This window comes from Peromyscus leucopus, chromosome 4 (genome assembly GCF_004664715.2).
Source record: "Peromyscus leucopus breed LL Stock chromosome 4, UCI_PerLeu_2.1, whole genome shotgun sequence".
Lineage (NCBI taxonomy): Eukaryota > Metazoa > Chordata > Mammalia > Rodentia > Cricetidae > Peromyscus > Peromyscus leucopus.
This window is the reverse complement of record NC_051066.1, coordinates 107,491,353-107,503,192: the sequence shown is the minus strand read 5'-3', so window position 1 is coordinate 107,503,192 and position 11,840 is coordinate 107,491,353. Positions and strand designations below refer to the sequence as shown.

Here is an 11,840-nt window from a genome sequence, read left to right as displayed (position 1 = left end):
ACACACAGCACAGCAGGGCTCCTGAGAGCCGAGGCAGAGGAGGGAAAGTGGGGGTGGGAGGAGTGAAGGGAGGGGAGGGGAGGGGAGGGGAGGGGAGATTGCAGGCAGGTGTGGCCTGATTCCGCGAGAGAGGAAGTTGGGTAGAGGGCTTGTAATCTAACATTCACTGATCCTTCTTACTTCCCCTTTCCTAGGAGGTTTATGGTTTGTCAGAGCAGAAGGGATGGGCTGCTAGGCATCTTCCATGATGAATTAAGCCACGAACTATGTATGGTTTGCTTGTGTGAAGGATCGGGGTAGGGTGGGGGTGGGAGTGGGGGAATAGCTCAGATGGGGAAATGGGAAGTAAGATAAGGGAGGCCTGAAGTAAGTGCCCACACACCCTGCTGTGGTGGCTACGAGAACGGCTGCATGCTGCCACTGATCTGCTAGAACTTAGTTAGGCCTTGCTAAGGGCTCACTGCCCCCAGGCTGAGTCAGTTTCTTGTCTACGGTGTAAAACAGGAGCTGGGGACCGAGAGTAATGGGTAGATAAATAAATAACTAAAGGTAATTAAATGAAAGAACGCACTGTTTCTTGAATATACTTCCACTGTCCGTGCAGGCACTGAGTCTGCAGCAGTGGAACCTCTAACTGGGGGTACCCCACCTTTGAGGACTCTTGGGCCGGATGCGACGCCATAAGCCAAGTCTCATTCTTTTAACTGTTAAAAATGTTCAGAGACTCGGAAAACGCCAAACAGCTGAGAAGATAAGACCTTGTAGCTCAGCATCATAAACCCACCCTACCTACAGGGGAGGGAAGCAGCCTAGCCTCGCGCTGGAGCGCCGCGCCTGCGCATTGCAGACAATGAAGCCGCGCGCCCTCAGCGAGGAGGCGGGGCCTGCCCGGGCATCCGGGTCCCACACCCCGCCTCCGCGGCATGAATGAGAGGCGCGGCGCCCGCCCCTCCCCCGCCGGGCCCGCCCCTCGCCGGGGCCGCAGCTCTCCCCCGTCGCCACCGCCAGCTCAGCGGCTCGGACTCGGCGGACGCCGCTCGCTGCCAGTTCGCCGCCCGCCCGAAAGCTGCCGCCGGGGCGCCGCAGCCCTCACGCCTGCTGCCCACCGCCCGGGTGAGTGAGGGGAGGGCGGGCCTGAGGGCCGCGCGGCGGAGGCGGAGGCTGAGGCTCAGGCTCTGCAGGTCGGGCTCTGGGATGCTGAGAGCAGCGCGCCGGCCTCGCACCGGCTCCGAGACCGGGGGCCCGCGGGGCAGTGCCCCCACACCCGCACAAAGGGCGGCGCGGGCTGTCACCAGGAGGTCACCTCGGGCTGGGCCCGGGCGGGGGAGGCAGGATGGGCGGAGGATGGAGGAGCCGCTGCCTCCGCTGGGTGGTAGAGACGGACGCGCTGTCTCCGGGACGCGCTGTGTGGCAGTGGGTTTCTCGCTGGTCCCGAGCCACTCCTTCCTTTGTGGGGCTTGTCTCGTGCCTGCTTGTCACACTCTGCAAGGCAGTGGTCTGCACTGGCTTATTTGCTAGTGCAAGTCATATGGCGACCTCATCATCTGTGGGGGGGGGCGTGTGTGTGCACCCACAGGCCAGAGAATTAATGACCCCCGCTTTGTCTCCGGAGACCCAAGGGGTGTGTGTCCTGTAAAATGAGATCGTGTAAAAGGGCATACGGAAAAGAAGTGTGAGGATAACTTCACATCTTTACCCGTCCGTCCCTGGTGTTATTCCCCCCCCCCAAATTTTTTTTTTTTTTTTTTTTTTTTTGGTGTTTCTTGCTATAAAACCAGTGGGTCTGTTCATTGAAAGTATGAGTCTGTATTCATGGCGCTGTATATTTAGAACACATTGTTTTTGGGGTTAGTGGTGATATATTTGTCAGGGATACGCCAACATCCAGAACATTGCTTTCGGGGCTTGGTTGATTGATAATAGGTCGTTGTATGCATCTCTATAGGAATACTCCCATGTATCTAGGGCACTGCTTTACCCACTCTTCAGTACAGGTGGATTGTGTTTCTTGCCTCCCTGCCTTAGGGAGAGGTGGTCCAGCAGGTTCTCTCCACCTCCTTGTTTGTCCGGTCGCCCCGTGCCCCCTCCCCCCAATGCTTTGGCAAAGGATTTTATTGCATATTATCCTGGCAAGCACCCTGGCTTTGATCTGAATTTTCGTGTGTTTGGTTGTGCAGCCCAGCTCAACAGCTCATCTTACATGACTACCAGAAAACAACACCTTGTATTTTTTTCATTGTTTTCATCCCACAAAGAGGTGGGGAAGCACTGCTGGGTCCCATAGACTTTGACTTGAAGGACCTTCTGCCTGTTCACTTAAACAGCCAAAAAGAGGTCATTGAGCTAGTACTAGCCAGGTGTGGCGGCCAAGGCCTTTCATCCCATCACTTGGGAGGAAGAGACAGGAGGATCTCTGTGATTTCAAGGCCAGTCTGATCTATATCGGAATATCCAGGCCAGAACTACATAATGAGACCTTGTCTTAACAAACAAACAAGCAAGCTATATCTTGTTATTTTGCTTTAAGATAGATTTTTTTAAATTTTATAAGATAGTTATTACTCTAGTTGGATAATGATATTTTGGTTTCTTTTTTACCCTTCTAATTTTATAGAGTGAAAAAGCACATTTTGGAAATATTTTTGTTATGATCTTTTGATTCACAATAATGGTGGTGGAAAAAAACTGAGGAGTTTATATATGAATAATTGAGTGGGTTCAGTTTTCTTTAAGATTCTCTTCAAGATTATTTATTTTTGAGTCATATATATTTTCATTCCTAGTAAAATTTTAGTACAAAATGAAATGTTAACCTCCACAGCATCTGTTTATGTATAGACTCCCTACCTAAAACATTTGCTTTTAATTTGAAGGAAATTTTCCACTGGTTGGATGACAATCTGTTATTCTTAATAAAATTCTTGCCTTATGCATTTTTTTCTTAAACCATGGGTCACAGCCCAATATTGATGGGATTGCATAACTGAATGTGGGAGTCACAAGTAATTAGCAATCAAAAGTTTCTGAATGTTCAATGGTCAAAAATTAATTCAAGGGGCTGGAGGTGTAGTTTCGTTGACGGATAGTACATATTTGCTTAGCATGCACAACACTGTGTTTAATTTTCTTTTTTCTTTTTTTTAAGAGAGGATCTTACCACATGGAACTCACTATATAGACCAGGATAGAATATTCAGGAGGCAGTGACAGGCAGATAGATCTCTGAGTCCAAGGCCAAACTGGTCTATATAGTGAGTTTCAGACCAGCCAGGGTTACATAGTGAGACTCTATCTCAAAACAAAGCTGTTTGAGTTGCTAACTTGAATTTCACTTTTAAAAAAATCATTATTTGAATTTTGGTTTGGGATTAGATTTCCAGCAACTTCAGAAATGGCCTCATATTAGTTATTTTTCCTCATTGCTGTGACACAAATACCTGACAAATGACTAAAGGTCTGTTTGGGCTGACAGCATGAAGGGTGTCATGGTAGGGAAGTCTAAGACAGGAGTATAAGGCTCTGGTCGCATTGTGTCTGGTGGAGAAGTAGAGAATGATACATGCTGATGCTCCATTTCCTTCCAGCATCTGAGGATACCACTGTTCCCATTCAGGGGCTTCCCTCTTTTTTTAGAAAATTATTATTTTGTTTTATATGTATGGATGTTTTCCCTGCAAGTGTGTCTGTGTACCAACGTGCTTGCCTGGTGCCAGAGGAAGCCAGAGGAGAGCATCAGATTCTCTGAAACTGGAGTAGCAGACAGTTGTGAGAGGTCGTGTGGATGCTGGGGATTGAACCCCAGTCCTCTGAAAGAGCAGCCAGTGCTCTCAACTGCTGGACTATTTTTCTAGCCCAGTCTTTCCTCTTCAGTCAAACCTTTTAGGGGCAGGGGACACCTTTATAGACACACCCAGAGGTGTGTTTTTATGATTATTCTAAGTCCCATCAAGTTGAAAATCAACATGAATCATCATAGGTCCTAAACATACTTCTTCCATTTTGTACTATATATTGATATAAAGCGGCATTTCATCATTGACATTATAAAGCCAAAAGATCAGTCAACTCTGAAAATAGTGATGCTCTATGCAGTATCAAATATTTAGCCACAATTTAATTCTCTCTATAAAAGTCAACAAACATGTCCATATATCAATACACAGATTTGCCCCTTGTCTTTAATACGTGGTAAAATTGTGTATGCCAAAGAGTTATTTTACTTTTCCGAGACAGGGTTTTTCTGTGTAGCTTTGCGCCTTTACTGGAGCTCACTTGGTAGCCCAGGCTGGCCTTGAACTCACAGAGATCCGCCTGGCTCTGCCTCCCGAGTGCTGGGATTAAAGGCATGTGCCACCACCGCCCGGCAAGAGTTATTTTAAAATAAAATTGTTTTAAGTTTATTATCAGTAAATGTTTGGTTTGATTTTAAACCAGTTTTATATGCCTGTATTCTTGAGGTCACATAAAAACATTTCTCAGGTAAAAGGGGATGCAAATGGAAAGATGGCCCTGCCTTGGAGGACTAAGAAGTTGTTGTTGTTGTTGTTGTTGTTTTTTAAAAGACCTTAAATTAGTGAAGGTAAACTTTTATGATTTGATAGGCTTGGGTTTTACAATTTAGAATTTGTTTGTTTGTTTATTTTCGAGACAGGGTTTCTATATAGACTAGTGTGGCCTTCAACTCAGAACTGCCTGCCTCTGCCAGGTTAAAGCTGTGGGCCACTACACCTGGCTGAACTTTAATTTTTCAAGAATGACTTAGCCCTTTCCTGCCTGCCTGCCTCCCTCCTCCCCTTTCTCTCTCTCTCTTTCCTAAGACTCTAAAGGTTTAGAAGATCTCAGACAGAGGCCCCTCCTCTTCCTCTCACCAACTCTGGAAACCTGTCCTTAGGACTCTGGTCTTCCTCATACCAGAAACCGCCTTCCTCCCCCATCCTTTGTCTCATATCCCTTCACTACTCACAGTTCCTGTGTTTGTGCCCTCTCTCTTGCATCATTAACTGTACACAGGTCTCAGCTCACAGGCATGTTCTCACGTCCATCTTTAAAAACAGAATACCAAATTTAATAAACTTTTTTTTTTTTTGCCTCTCATCAGTTTGTCCTGTTTACCTGATAGTTAAATGTCTCAAGTGAGAAGCATACATTTTGCCTGTCTCTTTATGTAGGACCTGTCACCCCTAACTGGTATTGTTAACACTTTTTGTCTCTTAGCCCCACTACAATGCCAGCAACAGGAAGGCAAGAACCTTATCTATTCTGTAAGTCAATTTTCAGCCTAGTCAGGTAGCTCTTGCCTTTAAATTTTTCTAATAAGAAAATCATGATTTTTGTTTCATTCAGTTTTTTTCTACACTAAAAGTTGCTGGGCAGTGATGGTATAAACCTTTAATCCCAGCATCTGGGAGGCAGAGGCAGGGGAATCTCTGAGTTTGAGGCCAGCCTGGTTTACAGGGCCCAGGGGATTGAACTCAGGTTATCAGGCTTGTGGGCAAGCAACCTTATCCTCTGAACCCTCGCATCAGCCTTCTCTTTAATATTTTTGTCTAGAAGATATATTGCTCATAAATACGATCTGTTTATTAGGTTTTTTCTTTCCTCTTCTTCCTCCCTCCCCCATTTCGTGCCCATTTGTTCCCCAGATTATATCATGTGATAGATTAGTAAAATGATCTGTTTGGCCAGGTGGGGTGGTGGCACATGCCTTTAATCCCAGGGTATCTCTGTGAGTTTCAGGCCAACCTGGTCTATAAAGAGAGTTCCAAGGCTATTACATAGAGAAAGCCTGTCTCAAAAAAAAAAAAAAGAAAAAGAAAAAAAAAAGAAAAACCAAAAAGACCTATAGTTGACAAATGAGCAGTTTATACCACTTCTTAGCAGTTTGGTAAATTGGTCATTTGATAAAATGGTTTAGTTTTGAGCCAAGTCCTACTTGTTTATTTGGATCAAAGGTTCCTTCTTCAAGTTACTCCATGTTATCTTATTTACTAATTTCGTTTTCCTTCTTGAGTCAGTTTCACTATTGTGTAGCTCCGGTTGGCCTGGATCTCCCTATGTCAGCCAGGCTGGCCTCCAGCTTTACAGACCTGTCATCACCTGTGTGGTAAGATTATAGTTGTATGCTAAAACTTTCAAATTCTAGCTGGGGTAGTGGCAGTGGCGCACGCCTTTAATCCCAGCACTCAGGAGGCAGAGACAGGTGGTCTAGAGGCCAGCCTGATCTACAGAAGAAGTTCCAGGCCAGCTAAAGCTGCACAGAGAGACCCTATCTTGAAAACAAACAAACAAACAAAAAACAACCTTTCAAATGCCCAGTTTGTCATCCATCAAACAGCTTTACTTATTTATTTTGATTATTTAAGACAATATTTCATGTAATCCGGGCAAGCCTTGAACTTAGTTAACTAGGAGCTGAAGATGACCTTGAACTCCTGATCCTCAAGGCTCTACCTCTGGAAGTGCTAGGATTATAGAAAACCATCCTCAGATATGTGTGTGCTAGATACCTGCCAAACTGATTTTTTCCCCCCAGGTAACTGACCTGCTAGTAAGCTAGGCAGGCAGTGCATGTAGCAGTTCAACCTCCTTTGAGAACCACATGAAGGATATAGACAAGCTGTATAAATCCCACTAGAAAGGGCTAGACCTTACTTAGACTTAAGAAATGTGTTTCTATGTGTTAAGCTGTTTTGTTGTTGTTTACTTTATTTTCTTATTATTTGTCTTGATTTTTTTTATTTTGGAAATTTACTTAACAACCGTGGGCTTTTTAAAGCTAAAACTGAGGGTAATTTTTAGTTTTAGAAATTGTTTCTTGAATTAATTTGGCAGTTACTCTACTTTCTTATCTAGATGCATAATGGGAACTCTTATAATCTGAGCATTTCAGACCTCAAAATGTGACGCTGTGTAAATTGAGGGTTTTAAAAGAATGCCAGATGGTTGAAAAGGAATTGTGAGCATTCCAGTTAGTACCATCCTTTGAAATCCAGCTGGATAAACCTCTGCTCTGAAGGTAAGAACTAGACACTTTGTTACATGCCAGCTGGCCCATGAATAGCTGGCCAGTGGCCTCATTTTGGGTTGGCCACTCTTGGAAAGCCAGCCTGGGCCTTCCATCTACTCTAAGGACAGTCATGCCAAAGAGTTAGTTGCTCCAGGCCTCCCTCTATGGAGTTGAAGTCAGCCCACAGTGTCAAGGGAAAGGAAGCCATTTAGTATTGCAAATGAACCCTGTGTTATGAATTACTGTGGGAAAGTTTAATGCAACCTGAATTTTTATGAATTTAATGTTAAGGACAGAAGAATTGCTTGTTAATAAAAGTGAATGCTTTTATATTGGTACTTCCTCCAATTTACCTGTTTTCATTTATTAGCATCCCTTAAAATGAAGTTTGCTTGTTATTTTCATTTTTTTTTAAAGATTTATTTATTTATTATGTATACAGTGTTCTGCATGCATGTGTCCTTGCAGGCCAGAAGAGGGCACCAGATCTCATTACAGATGGTTGTGAGTCACCATGTGGTTGCTGGGAATTGAACTCAGGACCTCCAGAAGAGCAGTCAGTGCTCTTTACCTCTGAGCCATCTCTCCAGCCCCCAGACTTCAGTCTTTAGTGACTGGCTAGTTTTAAAATTGGTGCAAAGGAAATGATGGAAAGGAGAAAGGGGTCAACACTTCAAACCATCAAGTTCTGGAATTGCAAGGGTGTGGTGGGGGATATTATATGAAACAAAAGTTTGTTTGTTTGTTTGGTTGGTTGGTTGGGTTTTTTTTGTTTGTTTGTTTGTTTGTTTGTTTTCTTTCAAGACAGGGTTTCTCTGTAGTTTGGGTGCCTGTCCCGGATCTCACTCTGTAGACCAGACTGGCCTCGAACTCACAGAGATCCACCTGGCTTTGCCTCCTGAGTGCTTGGATTAAAGGCATGGGCCACCACTACCTGGCATGTTTGTTTGTTTTAAAACAAAAAGTTTTATCATGTGGAGGTTTATGGAATGCTTTGGGACAACTACCTTAGACAGATAAAAAACTTTCTTATAATAGTTAGTATGTTGCCTTAATTTTTTTTTAATTTGGAGATTGAATGGTTCTGTATTACCTGTTTGTTAAATTCATCTAAGCAAACCAAAACCATTATGAACTGCCTACATTTTTTTCTTATTCTCTCCTAAATCTGAGCATGTGAAATTATACTTTGTGCTTTAAACTTAAAATAGGATCTAGTTTCTATAGCTTGAACTGAATCGTGTACATGGCTATAATTGAAGTTTCTTTAATCTGCTAGGCGGGTGGTGGTGGTGGTGGTGGTGGTGGTGCTGCTGCTGCTGCTGCACACCTTTAATCTCAGCACTCAGGAGGCAGAGGCAGGCAGATCTCACTGTGAGTTCAAGACCAGCCTGGTCTACAGATTGAGTTCCAGGACAGCCAAGGCTACACAGAGAAATGCTGTCTGGAAAAAAAAAAAAAAAAAAAAAAAAACAAAACTTCAGTCTTTTGGCTTTTTAACTTTGTCTATGAAAACAAGTCAAAAGTAATATATATATATATATATATATATATATATATATATATATATATATTATTGAGACAGGCTCTCACTGTGTAGTTCTGGATATCCTAGAACTCTCTTTGTAGATGTAGACTAGGCTGACCTCAAACTCAATGCCTCTCAGGTGCTGGGATTAAAGGTATACACAATCACATCTGGTCCAGAAGGAAACTTTTAAGATTTTTTTTCTTTAAATGATAAAGCAATATCAGTAGCTACAGCTAACTTTTACATGAATTAGCCTGCACTGAAAATACTGTATATCTATAGCATAACAGGCATTACTTATTTCCTCCTTACAACTATGCTGAAAACAGTTCATGGATGATAAAATTAAAGATCAAAGAAGTAGTTTCTTTTAAAAAAAGTAATTTACTTTTATTTCATGTGCATTGGTGTTTCGTCTGCATGTATGTCTGTGTGAAGGTGTCAGATTCCCTGAAACTGAAGTTACAGGTAGTTGTGAGCCATGTGGGTGCTGGGAATTGAACAGGGGTCCCGAAAAAGTAGCCAGTGCTTTTATCCACTGAGCCATCTCTCCAGCCCCCAAAGAAGTAATTTCTTGAGTTTAACACTCAGGGGCCAGAACAGACATCTGCATAGCCCATCACTTATCAGAGTTTATGCTGGCAACTTCAGGAGAGTATCCAGATGCATTGCAGTGGGTGCAGGAAGTTCAGAGTCCTGTGCAAAGAGCAGCTGCAGAACTACTGCAACAGGCAAAAGGCGTGAGTAAAGGTGATGACAATGGAAATGGGACAAAGAGAATGCTGGGGTTCCCTGGAGTCACCTTAACATGACTGCAGAGTTGATGCTTCTAGCAACAGAAGTACACTGTCACAGTTCTGAAGTCCAGAAGGTAGAAATCAGGGCGACGGCAAGACTACTGCGCTCCCCCAGTGCCTCTACAGAATCCTTCCTAACTTTTCTAGATTTTCCTCAGAAAACTCTTGTCAACAGACATATAATCTACACAATCTAAACAGATCTAGTCTCAGAACCCTTACCTTAACTTCTCTTTGGTTTTTGAGACAGAATTGCTTTGCAGCCCCAGCTGGCCTAGAACTGCTGTGTAGACCAGGCTGGCCTGAATTGCACTGATTCTCCTGTTTCCACTTCGCAGTTTCTGGGATTTAAACTACCACAACCAGCTCCAGATCCCTCATTACAGCTGCAAAGACTTTTGTCCTAAGGTCACATTTAGGTTTCTGGGACAGACTTTTTCTGTAGTGGGTAGCCATTCCAGCTTGGATCTGGAAGTTCCAACCCCCATTGAGACTCTGGCAACTGTCACGCTTACGAGGCGGGGCGAGGGGAGGCGCCTGGGGACCTGAGAGCTGGATGGGCCAGTGCTCTCTCTGTGCGCTCTCTCGGTGCCGGGACGCTGAACGGTGAAGGTGGATTGTGCAGAGCTCCGGAGAACACCGCTGGACTGCGTTACATCTTCCCCAGACCCTGCGACCTACCCATTACTTAGTTTGTGAGTTACGCCATTAAATAAATATCCTTTTAACTACGTGGAGTGGCCAAAATAATTTCTCCAATATTTTCCCCCACCATTTAACTATTTATGCCATGAGAACATAACAACTTCCTTGATAATTTGTACTGTCAATGCTGTGTCACACAGAACCTCAGATTAACAGGTATCCAACAGACCAAGAAAGGTGGGGAAAGGACAGAAGGACAGAAAGAAGACTGGACTTCATAGGGAGGATTAGGGAATAAGGCAGATATGTATGCAGGGAGAGAGCTGTTTAAGACAGAACATGAAAGGTGACAGATTTTTATCAAGTGATTGGGGATGCTCAGGTTGTGCAGATCATAGAAGTAATCAAAAACAAAGATAGGAAGGCATCTTTAAGGAACCACAAATGATGCTTCTGACTACGATGTAGTATTTGAAGAATAGTGCATGAGAATAAGGTTCAAGTCTGGGCCAATTCATGTAAGATCCTGAGTGCTGGGTGGATGAATTTGTTTCGTAGTTGGAGTTGCTTGCCCATGAGAACATGTTAACAAGTTTCTAACAGGTCTTCAGAGCTATTAAAAAGGCCTTGCAGAGAATATCTAGGGATGTTTGTTTGATTGTTGCATTTATTTGATTTTTAAAATATTTCATGTGTATGCCTGAATATATGTGTGTAGCACATGCATGCAGGAGCCTGCAAAGGTCAGAAGAGATATTGGATCCTCTGGAACTAGAGTTACAGACTGTTGTTAGCTGCCATAGGGGTGTTTGGGAACACAACCCAGGTTCTCTGTAAGAACATGTTCTAAACCACCGAGCCATCTCTCTAGCCTTGAGATAGGGTCTGGCTATATAGCTCAGGCTAGTCTTGAACATGCACCAGCCCTCCTACCTCTGCCTGCCAAGAATTAGGATTACAGACATGTACTACTAGACTTAGCCTCTGTTTAAGAGAGAAGGTTACTCTATAACCAGCACTTAACTTGAATTCACTCTATAGCTCAAGCCTCAACTTGCGGCACACCTTTTATTCGACTTACAGGTATGAGTTACCACGCCTGGTTGTAGTTTCTTAAAGTGTTTATATTTATGTGTATGGATTTTTTTTGCCTGTGTGCGTATCTGTGCACCACCTACATGCAGTGCCCACAGAAGACAGAAGTAAAAGTTATCATAGTCCCTGGAACAGTTACAGTTGTGAGCTGCCATATAGGTGCTGGGAATCAAACCCAGGTACTCTAGAAGAACAGCCATTGATCTTAACCATGCACTGCACCATCTCTCCAATCCTGTAGAATTTTTTTCTATAGATTTTCAGAAGGAAATAGCTCTTTTAAAAGGGGAGGGGTTAAATCAGTTCTATAGGACTGGAGATATATTTATATGTGGTGGGACACTTGCCTAAACAATCCCCAGAACTACAAAACTATTGTTCTGATTAGAAGCAGAATGTTTTGTGCTTTGAAGCTACTTCTGGAAGGCTATTGATTTTTTTTTCTTTCTTTCTGCTTTACTTTTCTCCTGGGAAGAGAATTTACAAAGCGAACTCCATAGACCCTTAGTCAGCACCATGTGTGGAATATGTTGCGAATGTTGTGTGTTAAGATACTATCTCAAAGAAGATGTGAAGTAATTGAATGTAAACAAGAGGAAAAGCATCATTCAGTTCTGGAATGTGGCTGTGACTTCCATCTTGTGTGTCTCAGTTCTCTGTTTCAGTTCACTGACACCATCCATTTACAACTCAGTTCTGTGAAAGCTTGACAGTTCTGAGGAGTGGACAGCTGCGTCCATAAAAGGATGTATGTATGTTTGTATTT

At 43.4% G+C, this 11,840-nt stretch overlaps 1 protein-coding gene across 1 annotated transcript in view; it reads left to right on the top strand.

The window, feature by feature from the left end:
• The first annotated feature begins 970 nt into the window (after positions 1 to 970).
• Rnf24 (ring finger protein 24) overlaps positions 971 to 11,840 on the top strand; it is a 49,910-nt gene continuing 39,040 nt past the window's right edge. Inside the window, exon 1 of the mRNA XM_028878604.1 lies at positions 971 to 1,113. The gene's annotated coding sequence lies outside the window, so the exon portion shown is untranslated. The remainder of the gene's footprint in view (positions 1,114 to 11,840) is intronic.